Consider the following 19966-nt stretch of genomic DNA (forward strand, 5'->3'; position numbering starts at 1 on the left):
TAAATGTAAAGAAGAAACAGCAAAATGCTCCAATGTAAAATTCTGACCAAGAGCTGTACCAACCACATTCTGGATTTGCAAGCAGGTGTTGAACTGCAAACACTAAAAGCATTTCAACTACCAAGCTACATGAAAAGAAAAAAATGTTTATTCAAGTTTGAATCCTTTATTTTGTCAATATTGTATATTTGTGAAATATAGAAGTATATAATACAATCCATCGAGATGTTACTTTAATACTTATGTTATCATCAAATCTCCACTAATCAATGAAAAAGAATTATCATCGGTGATGAAAATACTCATTGTTCTATGTACTGAAGACATATCACTGAGAACACATTATAGCATAGTGGTGCATACATTAGACTATTACAGATTTCTACAATATTAGGCAAATTTATGAACAAGATGATTTTTACAGGCTATATTTAACATTTACTTCACTGCTTATATTATGCAATTTGGTTATTTCATTAAATGCAAAGCATCAAGAAGTCATGTGCAGAGGCATATGTGAGTATAAACACATATGTACCCAAATCATTATGCAGGTTTTATATTTTTACATTTTTATACTATCAATGTTTTAAATTTACAGTACAAGGACCAAGATGGCCTCTGCTACTCACTCCCTTTTCTTTTTTCATTCTCCAACAGTGACAGAAATCACCTACAGCATCATTCATACTACTACGTTGCTCATATTGACAGAAGAACATGCTTAGGTGGATTTCTTCCCTTTGCCCCAGGATAACCAAGGCAAGTTCCACTAACAAAGCAAAACCACCCAGCTCACTGACCTAGGCCTGAAAAGACAACCTGTCTTGGACAGACCACCGCAGAGCAAAGCCCAACTCTGACCCTCGCTACACAAGGCCATCCTGGTGGCTCTACATAAGAAACTTTAAATTTGTTTTCAAAGGCTGGTATGAAATGCTTATAACGTTCTGGTTTTGGTTCTGCTTTATACATAATATTATCATTATTGTTTTCCAAGGGAAAACATCTGGGCAAACAATAAGTGGTTCATAAAAAGTGTATGAAAGTCACCAGTTTTACTGAATATTAGCAAGGATCAATCCATCTGTTCACAAACGTCACTTGTATGAATTAACAGCCACTTAAAAACTAAATGCTACATCTGTTTAAAAGCAGACATGACAAAAATATCCAGAAATATTCAGTGATTATTTACAAATGATAGCTGCTGGAAAACAGTGATCAGCACAATATTCTTCACATACACAGAAAAGTGAATAAAAATTACTCTTTAGAGTTACACACCTGTTCAGTCTATGAGAAATGGTTAATGAAGTTTTCTTTAATAACTCTTTAAAGAAAATATCAGAATCTGACATGAATATTGGAAAATTATTGTATCCAGGGATTTTGACTGACAACTTCTGACACTGGTTTTTAAGGTTAATTTTTAGGTTCTGATTTTTAATAGTTGCTAATCCATACAGCCTCTGTAAAGGAGGCTGTAGGTTATTCTGAATTGAGTGCAGAGGAAGCAAAGCATCTTCTTTTTTACAAAAATTATATGGTCCATTATAATCAGTTATGCAATTAGAGTGTTAGGCTGCTTTGCTTTCACAAGCCACCAAGAGACATGTTTTATTTCAGCACCTACAACTCTTCCTTTTACTACAGTGAGATGAATACAGAAGAAAGAAAACAGAAGTATATATTTTGTTTTAGAAGTTATTGATTACCATTTAAACATGGAAAAAATACAGTTATTTAAAAAGTTATATTATCCTGCTTCTGTCTCTCTGTGAGGAGTGACTGAATTTAGAGATACTGACAAAATAAGTTCAAGTCATTAACAATTAAGATGGAAAGCTAAGGAAAGAACACAGTGCCCTGACCCCTTCTGGTGCAATCAAAGAATCACGTGAACTCATCTGGAGAAAAGAGAATCGCCTCCTGTATGTAAGGATAGGCTCCGTTGCAAGGTACTTACCATTTTCTTTAAAATTAATTTACTTCGTGTATATAGTACTTGTACCAAATCACTCCATGACTTTGCCTTTTTTACGTATGTGCACAATTAGACATTTGACTATAAAATCCCCAAGATGTTTTGATATTGCTACTGTTGCTGTATTGCCAGAAGGATACTTTTTCTCTTACAGAACTCTAAAATCTGCACCTGGAGCAAAAGAGAGACTATGCTAAGCAACCAGCAAGAGACACACTAAGCTAGGTTTATTTATTTTATGAGTTATACAATCAGATAAAGTATTTGGGATCAGACTAAGTACCACCTTCAAGAAGCCTGTGTGGTATGCACTTTTCATTCCTACCTGTGTGCATTCTAAAATGGCATCCGACAAGCTTTAGACTCCACTTTTCATAAATATTATTGAAATTATTGATGTCTTTCTTGAATGATTACTTCCTGTGAACCTCAAGTGAATGAAAATGATGAGACTTGCAGATAAAGTCATGACTGAAATTTTTCATGAGACTTACATGAAACAGGTGCTTAGCAGTGAAAAGACACATTTAAGAGAATTTATAGGAATATTTCTTTATTCACCAGCTGCTGGGAGTCCTTTTACTTCACCAGAAGCTGCTGAAGCCCTGGCAGTCCACACCACTGGTGGCCGTACACTTTAGGCACCAGCCCAGCAAGCACTTTGCTGTGCAGTCATGCACTGATCAACACGTTTGACTGTCAGTGGAGAACTGGGAAAAAATTCCCTGCAATTTCCTTCCATGATTTTAGTAACTTGCCAGAGCTCCCATATATTACTGTCAATCACAATCATCTGTTTTCAAGTCTATTTTTTCCTCTATGGATTCCTAAGTTCAATGAGGATTCCCTAATCAGATATCAATGACTGACTCACAAACATACTTGTCCTAGAGGGGAAAAAAAAAAAAAAGATCAAATATCACAGTTTTCTTTCTTCTCTTCGTATTTCACCTTAGGTTGAAAACAGTTTTGCCATGCATGGCTTTGAAGACAGTTGCAAAACTCCACGTAAAAAAACCCCAACATTTCCAAGGAAGTACTATTAAATTTATGTTTTTAAATATGTTAGATTTACTCATCCCCTTCCCCATTCAGGGAATAGTAACATTCTTTTTAAACATGACAAAGCAAAACAACAATTCTTAAATTTCATTACATATTTTCCTATGAATAACACTTCAAATGCAATCTTTGTTTAGTAGTAACTTAACTGGTATGTCAGTTTTGCAAGTACTCAGGGTGTACAACTCAGGACACAACAGAAAACACTCAAGTTGTAAATAGTGGGAAACAACATTTCACAAACATGTCCATAACCCTCTTCAGAAATCATAAGTAAACAGGGCATTATCCACTTTTAAATTTTTTCTTTTTAGAGAGTTATGAGTTTGAACCAAATACTTAAGTTGGGTCGGAAGCTTAAACATTTGTTAGGAGTGGGCTTTTTTTGATCCAATATCAATTTTTGCCAGAGTTTTGTAAGGCTAATAGGTGGGTTTATGCCACTGAATTCCTTTAAGAATTGATTCCAATCCACCCACAGAAAGTCATATATTACTCATGGCAAAACATATTTAACACAGTTTTTAGACTTGAAAAATATATATTTTGATTCTGATCTTCCACAAACAAATACCAACCTAAAACCCCCACAAAAATTCTAGTTTTTCACATGGATTGCTACCGTTCTTCCCTTTTGCAAATCAGTTGTTTGGTGTTTTTTTCTGTTTTGGCTCAAAATGTCTGTCAAACTCGGTGAAATAGTGCACAACTCCATCATCAGGATAGAGCTGTTCACTTTGCAGGCTTCAATCCCAAACCATTAACATCAGTGAAAGGTTTTTATTCAGCGCAGTGGATGGCAGAACAAGCCGTACCCAGGATTTGTTGCAAATTGCATTTGATCTGCTCTGGCTTTTTTCCTTTAGATACTTGTGTGATCACAGTAATAGAAAGTTTAGCTTAATTTGTTACTGACTTAGAAGTGGAGTTTTTCAAAGACTTGCCTAAACAGAGTTTCTTCTGATATCCAGCCAGTTCTAAGGATTTTCTCTGGTTTTGGTTTGGTTTGTTGTTTTTTTTTCCGTTCACCAGCTCCCTCAGGGCTTCACAGAATGATGCTACATAGAAGTCTGAGGGAATCCAAAGGTCCTGTACTGCTGCAAGATTAAGATAAATTAAGGAATGTGTTTATGACCTTTGTTGTTCCAAGTTACTAGGAAAAGTTAACGAATTAAAGTTAAGCATTATATAATTCCAATATACAATACAGACAGAAGTTTTCCTTCAGTCGGTCTCATTTCCAAGTGAGGTAGGTGCCGCCATATTTCCTTGTCACTTCCAGAGGCAAAACGCTAGCAAGTAGTTGCTTACTGAAAATGATTTTTAGCTTTCCCAGTGAGTAAATTAATTGCCCTCACACTTCAAAAATTTATGGGAAATATGCAAGGTTATTTTGGATCCAGCTGTTGCCGACGTGGACATGATACTATTGGTGGTAGAAACCAGCAACAGCATATTGTATCTTGTGGCACCAAGGCTCTGCAGTAACAAGCAATTACACATTCCTGCCTGCTTTGCACCTGTGATAATACCACTTCCAAAGCTATTAAATACACATCTGTGTCCAGAGTGAGTCCTGCTTGCTTGGATATGATAGATGAGAGCCAAAGCCTATTTTTGGTTGACAGTGATATTCTATGTAGCTATTTCTGTCACTCATACCACATCATAAGGATAGTCTTTCTCAAGTGGAACTCAGTAAGGCTTTATTGGTCTGGAATACTCACACTAGTGATGGCAAAATGAATTCTTAACATCCAGATTCTCATAGATATCAAGGGTGGGAGTCACACATGAAAAGGCAACATGCTATTTGGGTTAGTCTACAGTGGACATACCTTGGTGGCTGCACTTTCTTGCAATTTTCCGTACTTGCATCCCAAACGAGAAGAGTTTATGGCTATGGTGTAATATCGCTTTCCTTTTTCTTCACCTGAAAGTTTTAGAAAGGAATAATCATGTTTACTTTGTAAACTTTACTTTGGATTTTTCAGTCCTAATCATATCTTGTCTGAATTTCCCTTTATTGGGCTGAAATTTCAGGGTAAGATGCCTGCAAGAGCTCCTCCTACACCATTAATCTGCCGAATACTCTTTCCAGGACTACACAGAGAACGGAAACTAAAAGTAAATCCTCACAGGGATTATTTCCCCTCCTCCCACCTCCACCTCTGGATTTTTGCTGTCATTTATTTCTGATTTACTCAACCAAGTTTTTTCTTAACTTACATTAAACTCTGTGCTCTACAACTTTACTGTGTTTCTGATTTACATCTCCCATCCCCTAAGTGATATTCCCTGACAAGTCAGAAGACAAATAAGCTGTCTGTCCTGTGGTCTCTTCACCTGTATCTTCCCAGGTTTTTACCTTTTTTTTCTCTTCTTTTCCTCATATTTTTACGTAGTTCAGCAGCCTCTAGAAAGGTTTGTACTTTCCATCCACCTCAGACCAGATAGAATATTTTGGTTGCATTTTTACTTGCAAAACAGGTAAATGCTACTTGAAGGCAGTACTTCTGGAAGGTAAGCCGTTTTTAAAATTGTTTATTACTAAACCCAATTTTGTCTAGAAAATACTTTATTTATCATTATAATACCATTTGCTAATTCTGGCCCATTTAATCAATACCTTATGAAACAATTTTCAAATGGAAAAGGAAAAATTGGAATACTGTGGCTGCTTCGTATCGTACTGTGCTTCGGTCGGAGCACTTAATGGCCAACATACCAGAAATCTGAATTGCAGTTCTCACTCTGTAAGAACAGTTACCTACTGTCTTCCACCTGCCACTGAAGTGGGCATCTCATCAGACCGGTAGGCACTCTAATACATCACATTGGAGCTCTTTTACTTCTTTTTCAAAACTGAAATATCCACTGGACACAAATGGGCAATCTGAAATTTAAGAGGTAGCCAATAGCCATTGGCTCCTATGAAAGTCTGGGAAGTTTGCCACTTCATTTCTTTAACTGTTTTTTCACACCTAAAATAGAAGACTTCAGTTAGACCAAAACCAATAACATTCTAGACGACAAAATAATTTTAGTGAAGATTTGTGTTCTTCTTCAGTGAAACAGAAAATAAAAAAACTCAGAAAAACATATTAAGACTTGTATTTTCCTCCAGTGAAATGGAAAACAGTAACAAAAACCATTCTTTCTAAGTCATAATTAATTAAAATGCTTTTAAGTTTTGAATTTGGTAGCCAAAGAAATAAATAATTTCTGAGCAGCACTCCATTGTAGCAAAAGAAATCTTACCCTTAATTATCCAATGTCAACTATCCTGATTATGTTCTTTTTGCATCTGCTTTAAAATTTAAAAATATATTTCTGTGTTTAAAAACACCTTTGTATTTAAAAAAAAAACATAGCTGGATATTTTGAGAACATACAAATAAACTGAGAATTTTGAATAACAAAATGTTTTTGTACTTATGTTTATTCCATCTTTTATGTTTGGCCTAATACAAATGCCATTTCTGTTTCTCCCAAAGGTAACAGCTGTAGGCACGTGTGGCTGCATATACACAGAGCTGGGATTTTGTGTTGACAAGGTCTACACAAAACAGATAAAGGGGTTTGCCAAAGGTTAAGTATTTCCACCTCTGCTATTGATCTGGAGATTTATGGCTAAAATTGAGTAAATTCTGTGACCTTGAACTAGAGCTCCTTGGATTTAAAATGCGACTTGATTCAGCCCTGTTTTATATATTTACTTAAGCATACATTTTGACTTCTAAACATGTGACTTTCCCTGTCTTTTGAGGGAGAGGGGGAAATAGAAAAATCATGATTGAAGTTGGAAACTCTCAGCGCTTTGTATCATCAGTTTTGAGACGGACCCTAAACGCTTTGGCTTGAGGTTTTTTACTGCTTTCACAATTGCACAGAGGTGCCTGTGGATGCTTAGATATTCAGAGGCTTTTCTTATACTATGTAGCAGAAGTCTCGCAATTCTCCTGCTGAGATGCTTACTCCCATAATGTGGTGAGCCACTCTGAAAAATCTCAATGGCCCATAGCTGCATTTTTAAACAAATGTATTGTTTTGATTAAAGACAGTTAAAATTTTATAAAAAAGAAAAAAAAAATAAGAATTCCTATGGTCCCATTGCAAGTTGCTTTATATCCACCTAACTGGGTATGGTAACACTATATGGCATGACTGTGTAATGAGGGGAGAAAGACCAGAAAATATAAAATATAGCATTTGTTTTTTAAGAGACTAGCTCAACAGAAAATCCCAGCCGCAAACACTTAATGCTGCCAAAGGGCTTCAGGTAGGACACCAGTAGCTCACCTGTCCCTGATTTTGACTGCAAAGGAGATCGTTTGATCTTAGTGATGCGCTAGGGACTTGCCCAGGTGTGAGGGACTGAGCCCATACCAGGGCTCCTACCAGCCTGCCGGCAGTGACGGCCTCCGTGGAGCATGGGTCATGTACTCAGGTGAAAAGCTCTTGAGGTGCTGCTTGGCCCCTTGAGCCACCCAACCCACCAGCCCAGCGACTCTGCAATGGAAGGAAACACATAGGCTATTAAAACTCGCATGTATATGGGAAGCGTCTGGCTGAAAAATTTAAAATGTATGATGCTGCATTCACTAGAAGACTTGTAAAATACTGTTGTAATAATGAAATATTAATATTTAAAGTAGAGAACTACAACCTCAGAACATAATGTATCACGCTACAGTTTAGTCACTAACAATTACTATTCTACACTTTTGGACTAAATGTGCTGACATACAAAAGGGAAACAGGTAAGGACTTTATTTTTACTTCCCCATATCCACAATAAAATTAATTTTAATTAAGATTTGTTTTAACTATGACAAAGGCTCATTTTTTAACTGTTACTGTTAACCTTTAGTGCAAAATGTATTGTATCAAGCAAGCTCACAGAAACTTTTAAAATAAAATAGAAAATAAATTAGGCCCAGTTTCTTTTGAAAGATCTTCAGGTGCTGTTGTATTTTATGTAGCATTCATATAATTTCAAGAGATACGTCATCACCTGTATGTTACCTTTAAACTTAAGATGATACAGTTCCATATATAGTAAAATATATATAGAAATGTTTATACATATTTATATTTTTATATATATATGTACACAAAATATATATAGAAATGCTGGAGGCATTTCTCTTACTTTTCTGTGTACAGGCCCGTGCCTCTGCTCATGCAGATAGAGAAAATTAATCCAGCAGATCCTCAGAAGCAGTATTAAGGTTTGGGTTTCACACAGGAGAAGATTATTGTCAATTTAAATAATTTTATGTTTCAGATTTATCTCATTATACGATTCCTTGCAAGTTTCCACCTCCTAGTAATAGGAAATGAGAGGATAAGACAAAGGCAACTGCTGGGGCCACCCAAAATACTAACAATAGTGAAAATGAGCTAATTCAAAGAGTAGGATGGTAAGCAGGGTAAGGAGGGAAGGGAAGTTTTGGTCTTAAAAACAAATTCTTACATAATACAATCCAAATGGAAAAGAAAAAAACAACCTCCAAATGGTTTAGCCAACAGATTTGACAACAGTAACTGCATGGAAACATCATAGCAACTTGAGATAACAGTCAGCAACTAAAGCATCTTGTGGCTTTCAGTGATAAGACATGGATTAGACACATTATACACTTTTTTGCTGAGTTGGCAGTTTTAATTGTTCTGGTTTGGGCTTCTAGGGAGGCCCAAAATTGGGAAAAAAAATTAAAAACTCATAGTACAAATATACAAACTGAATAGATATGATAACCAAGCAAACTCAGGCTCTAAGGAAAATGTATGAGCAGAATATTAGCAGCAGAATGAGGCGTTTGACAGTCTCAGAACGTTGTATATTACAGAAGCTGGAAAGTTCAAGTAATGAGAGAGCTATACCCACAGAGACATAAAGCGGTAAAAGTGATAAGGTGGATAGAGAATAGCAATAGGATTAGACAAAAGAGACCAGGATTAAGGTTTGGAGTGAAAGTTGGATATGGTCTGACTCAGCACAGCAATGATAAAATCATCATCATAGAGGAAAAGAAGCATCTACTTTGAAAAAAAAATATAAAAAAAGAGCTAGAAATGTCAGCAATGTGCACCCAGAAACAAACAAGCAAACAAACAAGAAAGCAGGAGGGGGAAAACAGAGAATACTTTGAATACTTCAAATGCAGCCTTTTGGAAGGTAATAGCTGTTGTTAGAATTGTCAGCTATAAACTAGTCAACAGACAGATGTACTTGAATCGTCCAATAAAGATCCCAAATGTCAGTCAAAATGATCAGACTATTTATTACAGAATTTGTAATGGAAACATGAAAGAAGGCATGGAACGATACCACAGAGACAGATGGACCGTTGGCTACATATGTCATTTAATATCAGTCAGTGGCTAGAATTTATTAACACAGTTGCTGCTTTAATGGATTGAACAAGCTTAAAAACACTCAAAGCACTAGATGGTAGGTAATAATTAAAATGCAAGACACATGGTTTCAAAAACTGTAATAGTCTCCTGAAAATATCTAGTATAATTTATTTATTTTAAATAAAATTTAAAATAATAGACCTCACTCAGTTTTTGAAGAAATAAAGTTGTTTCACTACCAGTATCTATGGGAAAATGAACTGAACACTGGCATTATATTCATAACACTGTTTTCTGCTTTTTCTTCAGCTAACTCTTCTTGTTCCCTTAACTTTTAAGTACAATCCTGCAAGATACCCAGTGGTAGCAGGACAGAACGACTGCCAGCAGTAATGACAGCAAGCCCTTTGAGAGCAAACACCAAGCTGCTGGAGACAGCCCAGCTTCCCAAGCACATTTTCATCTTTCTATTCATGTAGCCTACAAATTATTTCCTATAAAGCAACCTTAATTCAGCAGCACTGTGTATTATATTTGTATATAACGCTTGTAGGAGAAATACTCCGAACAATAATTACACTGAAAAAGGCTGGAGACCTTTTTCTCATTCCCTCCATTGACATAGTCCTCCACCCAGTTTCGAGCTGCCAGCTCTGGTGAGTACTTCTTTTTGGCATTTCCAAACAGTTCTCTGTAAACCAAGTTATTGGTGTAAAAGTATTTTTCTAGGAGGAAAAAAAGAAAAAAGGAAAACATTCAGAAAAAAGAATACAATGATCTCACTGAATACTTTTAATTTCTAGACTATTCTAAAATACAGAAATCTAAATACAAGTGTCCATTTTTACCATAAATAATAATGAAAAATATATTCATACATAATATATTTTTGTAACTGTTTCAATTACTTTACATTACTATGAAAATCCCATGTGGCAATTGAATCAGAGCCTAAATTTCCCTGAAAAGCTCATATTTTCAGAAAAGTTCAGTGGCAAAAATTTGAATTATTTTAGTACTGAACTCAAAGATAGTTTAATGTCCAAAAGCAATTCCCTTATGCTGCTTTGCAAATTCCAGCTCCATTTGCTAGCTTAGTTCCATGTTTTAAAAGATAAAATTTATTCCTGGTTCATACTGGTATTAGTCTTTCATCTTCCCAGGTACAACAGTAGTAAATACCATGAATATACCATAATTATGAAATTAAGTGCACAAATGATCATTTACTCTTTCACTTTGGAGTCACACTGCGTTATCTTAACAGAAACCTGAGTCACTTTTTTGATAAGAGAGAATATTGCACTAAAAAAAAAAAGAAAAAAAAAAGATAAAAAGAGGCCTTTTTCCCACCCTGCTGCTTACCCCAGTATTCAGAGCCTTCTAATAAGTCCTTTCAGCAATGTTTATATACCAATAGTCTTAAAACACTAAAAAGCAGGAAAAAAATGGTTTCAAAAACATATTCCAGCGGGATGTTTGAGAAAGAAAAATGTAAAGCCTCTGTAATTTTTCATGGGAACATGTTTTTGTTATCATACTGATGCTGTCAGAACATTTAATTTTGGCCATCTCTTTAAAATCACGGAACCAGCTGACTTCTGGGTACACAACCAAATCTGTCTGACAGACACACTGACCTGATGTACGTCGCTGAAAACTGGAGGGGGGGGGGGGAGCGTTATATACGCACATATGCACAGAAATTTTCCACTTCACATGAACTGAGGATCTGGCCTTTTTCTTCAAGCCCAGTTGCTTAGCAACTCATGGAAAGAACTCATGGAAAGGTTTTTTTAGGCAATTTTTAGAAAATAAGGCCTAGCTGTTTAAGAACAGAGTTCTAAGGTTTTAAATTGTGGGAGTTTTTAATAATTGAGACTCAGTAACATAGACCTTCAGGAGAAAATCATACTCTGGTTGAAGATTTTTCATTCATTTTAGAAGGCAAGGTTTCCTGGTCATTGCCTTTCCCGTTTCTTTTTGTTTTACAGCCAATATTGATCACGATCTGCTGCTGTTTCCCTGACTCTCCCCAGTTCTCCCCCTGAGCACGAAAGGTGCTGAACGTGTTCACGGGCTTCAATTACACCTTTGATGAAAATGATCCCTTCACAAGTACTTATGAGGAATGACAAATGACGTTCATAATATGCCATGTCACCAGAGCACTAATCAAATTAGACTTAGTACCTTTGCAATCACAAGTGGGTCTTCATGTTTTATATCCGAACACAATTTGAGTCAAGTTAGCTTGGCAGAACATTGCTCCCATCCTCATAAAAGTATATGACAGCTATAACAAGCGTTTTGGGAGCAGGCAGGTGCAGTACAATACCGCCACAGGAAGCTGAATGAAAATATACAACAGCCTGTTTTCTTCACTAAAAGCTGTATTTCTATTAGCAATTCAGACAAATATCAATGGCAATCAATTAAGAGTGATTTGGGTAAGACATTCTGCAGGTGTATTATATTAATTATGATCACATTAGTTTACTGATGTTCTAATTCTGTGTATTTATTTAGACAGCATATTATGGCTTGCCTCTAACATTAATGCCTGTTTTTTATTTCCTACCGTGTGGAATGAGAAAGACAAAATGCTACAAAATTTTGTTTTGCCTAATGAAAAAGCTTGTGCTCTAGTGCTTACAAATTGTGATTCAAAAACCAGGAATGAACATAGTCTGAGATATACATCATTTACTGCTTGATTAAAACACTTAAATAAGTCCTGAGCCGTTAAGAATAATAAGTAGGTTCTCAGTGCATGATTTCTAGTGCAATTATTTTTAAGAACTCCTAGAAATATAGCTAAGCATTACCACCTTTGCCCCCAAATCACTGCAGTAACAGAGCAAATGAATAATTCAGGCAAATAGTATTAGGAATTAAATTGTAACTATCCCATGAGAATCCACTATCATGGATCACTTAATAAACAGACATAAAAAAAATAAATTTCACGACTGTCTCACCAGGTAGACGTTTTCAAATAGGGTGCTACTTGTAGGGATGAATGGGTTAATATGAGACTCAAATATTTGAAAGTCATTGAATAAAACACATATTGTGGTTTTTAACTGACATTTGCGCTGTCCTATCTGAAAGAATGTTTTATAAATTTCAATGTTTTTGCAAACATTAACAAATTTAACCTCCATCTGTTAGATTTCATTTCCTGTTGCTTAATGAGGGTCTTGCTTTTCACCTTTATTGTTACTGGTTTAGAGTATTGCCAAGCTGGATATGAAACAAAGCATCCTAGCAGATTCCTGACATATTTTGGTTAATTTAGCTATCTTTAGCTCAAGGAAATGCTTTGGTTTAAATTGTGACATTTCTCCATATTGCATATTGGATACCATATCCCAGTTTTGGTACATTTTCACCAAAGAGAATGGAGAAAAGGAAGAAAAAGCAGGGTCTGATATTCTAAGCAAAATTAATATTCTCAGATTCACACAAATTTTCATCATTTGTGTCCCGTGAAACATAGAATAGTTAAGCAAAACCAAGATCACTATACCCAAGGGGATAGAGTAGAGACCACACCAGTGAAAAGATTCACAATTTGAATTTAAAATTAAACCTGCACTGGCAGTGTCAGGGTTCTCTAGATTTCTTCTTTCACTTGTAGAACAGTAACCTGAAGAGAGAGGGCAGATTTAGGTAAGTCAGCTACACCCGTTGGGCCAGGCAGATACTCATTTGTAACTAGATCATCTCTTGCAGCTGGTTTAGTCACACAGGTATAACAAGAAAAGGAAATAGGCCCTTGGAGCAGAAATAGCACATATGCTTTTATTAGAAGGGCAAAAAGAGGAAAACTTCATGTGAAAAATCCCATAAAATGATGCTAACACCATAGCACTTTGCTTTGTAACCAACACCTTACTCAACTCCTAATTTTACAGCTAAATTGAAATTAATGTTTGCTGCAAAAAAACATTAACTACCTTTTCTCTTTACAGACTTGCTCTTTTTTTGCTTCTTCAGAAACAATAAATACGTGGGTATTAAATCCACATAGAAGAGACCAAAACAAGGCCCCACTGTATTCCTCCAAACTGACTTGGAAAAGTTATGAGAACTGGATACAGAATGGCTGAACAAATTTCAATGATGACAAAAAAAAATGTTAACTGTTCTTTGTATTGTTATTACTAAAATTTACTGCACTGTGGTGAAACTTAAGAATGAAAGGATCAGATCAGAGCAAGTATATCAGAGTTTAAAAATGCAAAGTAATCTTCAATAGAATTAAAAATTCTAATTAAATAAAGTGGCAGAGTGTATATTACTGAGGGATCTTTCGGGGATCTTTTGGAAATGTGCAAGTTATGATTCAAATTTTCATTTAGAAACTCTGTTATACACTTACTTAGCTTACATAATTTAAAAAATAAATGCAATGAGCTATAGTAATTCACTATATATGCCACAGCTGTGGTTTCAAACCCCCAACTACTTTCAGAATCTCACTAGAAACTTGTGTGATAGTCTATAAAGATTCCATCTGAAGCACTGAGTACAAGAAATTTAGCTGATGACAGACTTCAGCAGGTCATCAAGGTTATTGTTTAGGCATCAGCTGTTTCACACATTATGCATGTCTCAGCCATTACAAGATGCAAACTTCCAGAATCCAATCACATTAAAGGCTTCCTTTACTTCTAAATACAGCAGGATTAAGAGACCTACCAGGGAAGGATATAAAATTGCTAAATGACGTGTCCAACTTTTGGCAGTCCCAAACACCTGGAATCAGCAGTTGAACCTCCAGAAATCATACTCGGAGAACTCAAACTTATTTCTGTCTCTCAGAACCAGTCCTGCCACTTCCAAGCCTTTCTCTGGATTCACAAGGACTAAAGTCTCCAGGAAAAATATCAAGAAAAATATGATGTCTGTCACATTTACCTTCTCCAAACACTTAACGGTTTTATTACAATTGTGAGGAAAGGGTGCATCATGCGTCCTATTTCAGGCTGAGAGGCAATGGGAGCAAAGACCAGTCTGCCAGATAACAGCTAATACGGGCTAGCGTGTCCTCTGTACCGAGCAATCCCACGTCATGCGTGATTTTGAGACTTCCATCAGTTGATCAGATAACACATCACTAATGAATTATCCAGTAAGATACAAAACAAGCCTAACACAAATAGGTTTTCTAAACATTTCATATCCCTGCTAAAAATAAATAAATAAATATTTACACATTGTCAGTACATTTTCCCATGTCTCAGTTTAAGCAGATGAATCATTACAGATGACCATTTTCTCACTTTAAACTATGATTTCTTGGAAAACATGGCCTAAGTCAAACTGATGCAGCCTACGTGGATACTTTAAACCCATTTAACATTGATGAAGTTAAACAACTGAAAATCTGAATGTCAAACCACCTGAATAGGTGCTGTTCCCATTATTTCTTTCTTTCAGCTGTTTTATAGAAATAGTGCGGTGAACTGACAAAATTTACAGATGACCCAAATTTTTTCAGGTAGCTCAAGAATGGAAAAGATTTTGAATAAATCCATAGTGATCTAACAAGGCAGAAAACATGAGCATATGAACAATCGAAGAATATGAGCATCGTGTATAAGTCACTGCATAGGAACAATCAATAAGCAATTATTAAAGTTAACCCACGGAATTTAGAAGCAAATAAAAATATCAACTGAAAAAAAATGAAAAATATTATAAAGATTAATATTATTCTATAGGTAAAAGACGTTAGCCATTCCCTGCAGAGGAAAATACAACTGTACCCAGACATTGTTTCATAAACCAGGGTATCTACCATTTAGATATTTTATTCACTTCCCGATTTCCAATTATTTATGTCAACTTTTAGCAGTGGAACTCTGAACTTGTGCTGGCTGATCATAAATAATCTCTAATGTTTGATTCCAGACAAGGATTAGTTCTATAACCATGCCAGTTTTTTGAATACCAATTCATGTCTAGACTTTTTTTTTATTATTATTTTTAGATCAAAACTAGAATCAAATTACTGGCTGTTTTAATTTACTCATTCTGTTCCCTGGCTCCATTTTCTTATTAAAGATGTCAAATACTATTTCAACACTTGTCAGAGAAATGGCAACCTCTTGGGAAAATATATGTAAATCTCTATGTGTTTCAGGCTGACAAGGCACCAGCATGATGAAAACTTGTAAAGAGGCTTCACTGTTCGCAGTCTTCTGGTGCTTCATCAATAATGACATTGAAAAACTAAAAATTAACAGAATTCAGAAGTATCTATTTTTGAAAAAGTAAAGGTTTTTCATGTGATTACTTCCATATTACTAAAAGTTGCAGTTGTTGTTTCCCAAAAATCAGGGCTCCACACGAGGGTGGCTGAAAGGACTGCCACCTTTTCAGTTCTCCTTTCAAGAAGAGAGGGCTTCATTGTGTTCTCTGTTAATATGTGACTTCCCGTGCCACGTGCTCCATGTTCTCCATGCTACACACAGCAGTATGTATCTGCTCTTAAAGAGGAACAGGGAGACCTGATCTGCACACCTTTCCTCGCTCCCCCCTTGTTCACGGGAGGCAGGCTGATACAGGCTGCCCTTAGAAACACCCAAACTAGGCTTGAAAGACCCTCCCTGAAAGCAGCAGGCAGGACAAGCTGTCACAAAATAGTTCCACACTCCTACACCAGGCCCTAGGACCTGCAAGTTTTCTACGAACTTGCTTTCGTTTTGCTTTTTATCTATGGAAAACCAAGCACAGGGTTGGCAAAAAGCTGTAGCGGCGTGGCTGGTGTGCAGACACTGTTATCAGCCTAGTATAGCCAAATTATTTCCATTGTAGAAATCCATTAGATTTCTTTAAGTAGGCGACCTACATAGTAGATGTGAGTACATTACAGAATCCAGCAGGGAAGCGCCGGGGGTTTTATCATCTGTACCATGTTCCACACTTCAGAGCTTTCAGCTTGTTTCAACAGTACTACAAATTCGCTGTGCAGAACGAGATCAAATGCTTTGCCTATTTTTAAAAGAAGATCCTCTTAATGCTTCATGGTATCAAACAAAATGAAGCTTGCAGCTTTGCTGGTGATGTGAAGGAATAAGAGAGGGGCAAAGCTAGAGATCACCTGGCACATCCCCTGTGCCCAAGTTATGCTGCTGTCAGAACTACTGCAGGTAAAGAGTCTGCTGGTGCTTTGCTCACCCCGTCCCCAGCAAAGGCGCGGAGACGAGGGATGAGGGAGCTACTTTTCATGCTGTCAGAAGAACTGAAGTGGTACTGCTCCTCAAGAGGCAACAACTAAACAAAGGGTCACGGGCTGTTAATTATTTTTCCGATGTAATAAAACTGTTTCTTAGTCTTTGTTCGAATTTCACATGTGTCATTGGCTAGTGCATATTAGCATTGAAACGAGTGGAGCATGCAGTGGCTGACAGGATCAGAATGAGATTTCAGATGCAATGTAAAACACCATGGTGAGATACTGATGTTTTCATATTAATATTTTATTTTTCTCAGAAAATATCTATGACCTGAAAAAAATCTTAATGTCTTCTACTGAGATGTCAAGAATGCAACCTTTATTTTCAGTACTGCTACATTAGCCATTCAGATGACGGCATGATGACAGTCCCGTTAGATAAATGTTCTTACCAAAAAGCAAATCAATATGAAATAGCATATGGCAAACAGCTAATGTGAAAATATGTTGAACAATTTGTAAATTTTCAATAAACTATATTCCCCAAGTTTAACACTCATTCTAAAAAGAAATCTAAGTCTGCTTATTTTTTAATTTACCTTGAAGGCTGCACACAGATCAATTGTTCACAGAATAATTTCCTTTACAAGGACATTCTGCCCAGTTCCCAGCAACAGCAGATTTATGTCAAAGGCTGCCAACAGATGATGTCATTGAAGGAACAAATTTATATTTATCGGAAAATGAAACAATCTTGCAAACATCTTTACATTTAATCGCAGAAGTCCTGTTCTCCTGCCTATGTTCCAAACACCCATGAGGATTAAGAGCATTATAAGAAGAAACACTTTGCCCAAATAAATTATTCTGTTACAAACATAGAACAGAAAGAACACCAGATGTTCAAAAAGAATTGGGTATAGATTTAAGAATCAAAAAAGGATGATGAATATGGACCATGAAATAAAGCATTAAGCAATGTGATGAGCATCTGTTGAGTAATAAATTTAGTCTTTACAGTTCTCTTTTCAAAGTGAATTTAATGGGAAAGTTTTCCAGCTTGATGAAAATGTTGACAAGTCAGAGAGAAAATATTGGTCATTTTAAGACTGGCATTTCATCTGTTAATACAAATAATCACTTAACAGTAAATAAAAAATATTTATCTGTGGAATGGATGTCTTGCACTTTTACCAATTGGTAAAATTGCTGCTTTTGTTTATATGTCATCCAGACGATGAGCCATAATTGACTTGCCTTACAAGAAAACTGGAAAAGCTAAGGCTAACCATTATGCTCTGGTATCAATGTGCATGTGGAAAAAACTACTAGAGTTTGAGATTACGTACAGTCCTTTTCTATATTCTCTAAGTTTTAAATAACATTTGAAATTATGAAATCAGGGTTGGTTTCTGAGGGAAGATAAGTATTTGTTGAGAGACTAGAAAGATGCCCTGTAATCTCCATACTGAGAGGGAAAAGGAGGAGGAAGACAAGACCTTTTCTTCTTTGCTGTAAAGTTGTTGTTGCAAACTTCTTCCAAAGATATTTGCAACTGAAACAGCTGGGCTGGGGAGCACAAATTTGGCATGAAAGGGCTCCTTGCTGAGAGCTAATTGCCTTTGAATGGTCTTAGGAACTTTTTATTGGCTTATACAGAGACAGAACCCTTGAGAAACTCTGTGCCACATGTGCAGTGTGCTTTCGTCACAGGTTTTTCCACTGAGCATGTAACATGTACAGCTAGGAAAGGGCATACTTGCATCACGGCAGGACCTTGACTCAGGCCCACAAAACTTTATGAATGACAAATGTGACCTTGTCAGCATTTTAGAAGACACTTATTTCAGTATAAGGCAAATGAGGTTTGGATAGGGAAGAATCAAAATCTGATCATCTCATCTTGGAAAGTAAGCAAACTCTGGGCTTCTTCCTCGGTTCACCACAGAACTTCTCACAAGGAAAACAAAACCATACAGCACATGCTCTTTTAATTGCGTTGCATATTAAAGAGGGAATAGTTAATATCTCCCTTTTGTTCCTTTTTTTTCTTTTTTTTTAGTTATGAAAAGTGGAGTCAAAATAGTCTGGGAAGCTACACTTGTCAAGTAACTTGAAAAGCATTTTCAAAGAAATAATGTGTTAATTTTAGCCAGAGTGTTCTCTTTTAGTATAATGACAGCCAAGATTTACCCTGGCAGTCTTTGCTGTATGATAGTATGGCTTCAACAGGGATGATGGGACTCTACACATACCGTTTCAGAGTAATGGAATTCAACTTGAGTTCAAGATATGAAACTCCCGTGTGAAAAGCAGCAAAACTGTTCTTTAAGATTCACATCAAAGAGAAATAAATTACAAATGCCTTTTGAAACAGTGCTTGTTTTCCTGGTGTGTGTTTTATCAGTGCCCTGGTTTCTGGTGTGAAGTGGGAGCTTATTTGCCTAATTGCTCTGGCCAGTTCTGGGTATGTGTGGAAGCTCACTGCTCTGGAAAACTTCAGGGGAATACCAGAAGCCAAGCCTGCTTTTCTGTCTGGCTTTGTCTGTGCTTTGGTCCATCCCTGACTGCCTACATGTGTATGAGTTCTGTTCTAAAAGCAAAATCACAGTCTGTATTTCCATACTGTTACATTAGAACAATGGCAATACTCTAAGTGAGTCTGCAAGCAACAGTGCCTGAAGAGGGTATGTATTCAGTTCCTGTCTTAGCATCTAAAATCATTACTGAAGTTTTAGTAAACCTTCAGTCTGAGCAAACTCTTCTCTCTTTACCTTTTATTTTAATGACTGATTAGAATTTCTAACTTGATTACACTGGGATGTGTTGCTGCTCATCTTTCACCTTCTCCCCTTTGGATGTTTATTCATTATTTATTTAACTTCCTGCTTTCTTATTAATTTTTATCTGTGCTCTGCAGGTGAATAGACCAGTTTGTTCATCTCGCACTGAACTGTAGATCACCAGCTGTTACATTGCTTGTAACAGTTGCACTAGAATGGGAAAATCATTTTTGATTATTTTAGCTTTTGGAAAATATCCACATCATGTAAATGCCTCAGTGTCTTAACATAAAAAACATAATCTCTGCAAATACAGAATTAAGCTGCAATATTGTTCTAGGTCAGGCCTCACATACTTTGTACTAATCAACAACACAGAAACACATCTATCTGCTACACTCGTAGCATAGCAGTTATATTTCCCACCCTATCAAAGTGGAAGATTCAGCATGCTCTGTGCAGCCTACAGCAGGACAGGCAAACAATTTTTTGCTGCCACTAGCAAGTGTAAAACTGTTACCCTTTCTTTTTATGAGTAATAGAGTGCTGATAACCAAAAGTGCTGATTATCGGAGTTTT

The 19966-nt window shown here is 36.3% G+C and overlaps 2 long non-coding RNA genes across 2 annotated transcripts in view; both read right to left on the reverse strand.

Annotated features, from left to right (window-relative positions):
• Positions 1 to 162: 162 nt before the first annotated feature.
• On the reverse strand, positions 163 to 5559 carry LOC129783704 (uncharacterized). Its single transcript, XR_008745524.1, has 3 exons — positions 5418 to 5559; positions 4888 to 4982; positions 163 to 4146 (listed from the first exon to the last, which is right to left on the reverse strand). It is a non-coding gene; the product is annotated as an uncharacterized LOC129783704 (long non-coding RNA).
• Positions 5560 to 7357: 1798 nt separating this feature from the next.
• The window catches only part of LOC114013789 (uncharacterized), a 30069-nt gene continuing 17460 nt past the window's right edge, over positions 7358 to 19966 (reverse strand). The window contains exons 4-6 of the long non-coding RNA XR_003556976.2: positions 10013 to 10140; positions 8205 to 8378; positions 7358 to 7561 (exon numbers count right to left, since the gene is read on the reverse strand). This is a non-coding gene — a long non-coding RNA (uncharacterized LOC114013789). The remainder of the gene's footprint in view (positions 7562 to 8204; positions 8379 to 10012; positions 10141 to 19966) is intronic.

The sequence above is a fragment of the Falco peregrinus genome, chromosome 2 (genome assembly GCF_023634155.1).
Source record: "Falco peregrinus isolate bFalPer1 chromosome 2, bFalPer1.pri, whole genome shotgun sequence".
Classification (NCBI taxonomy): domain Eukaryota; kingdom Metazoa; phylum Chordata; class Aves; order Falconiformes; family Falconidae; genus Falco; species Falco peregrinus.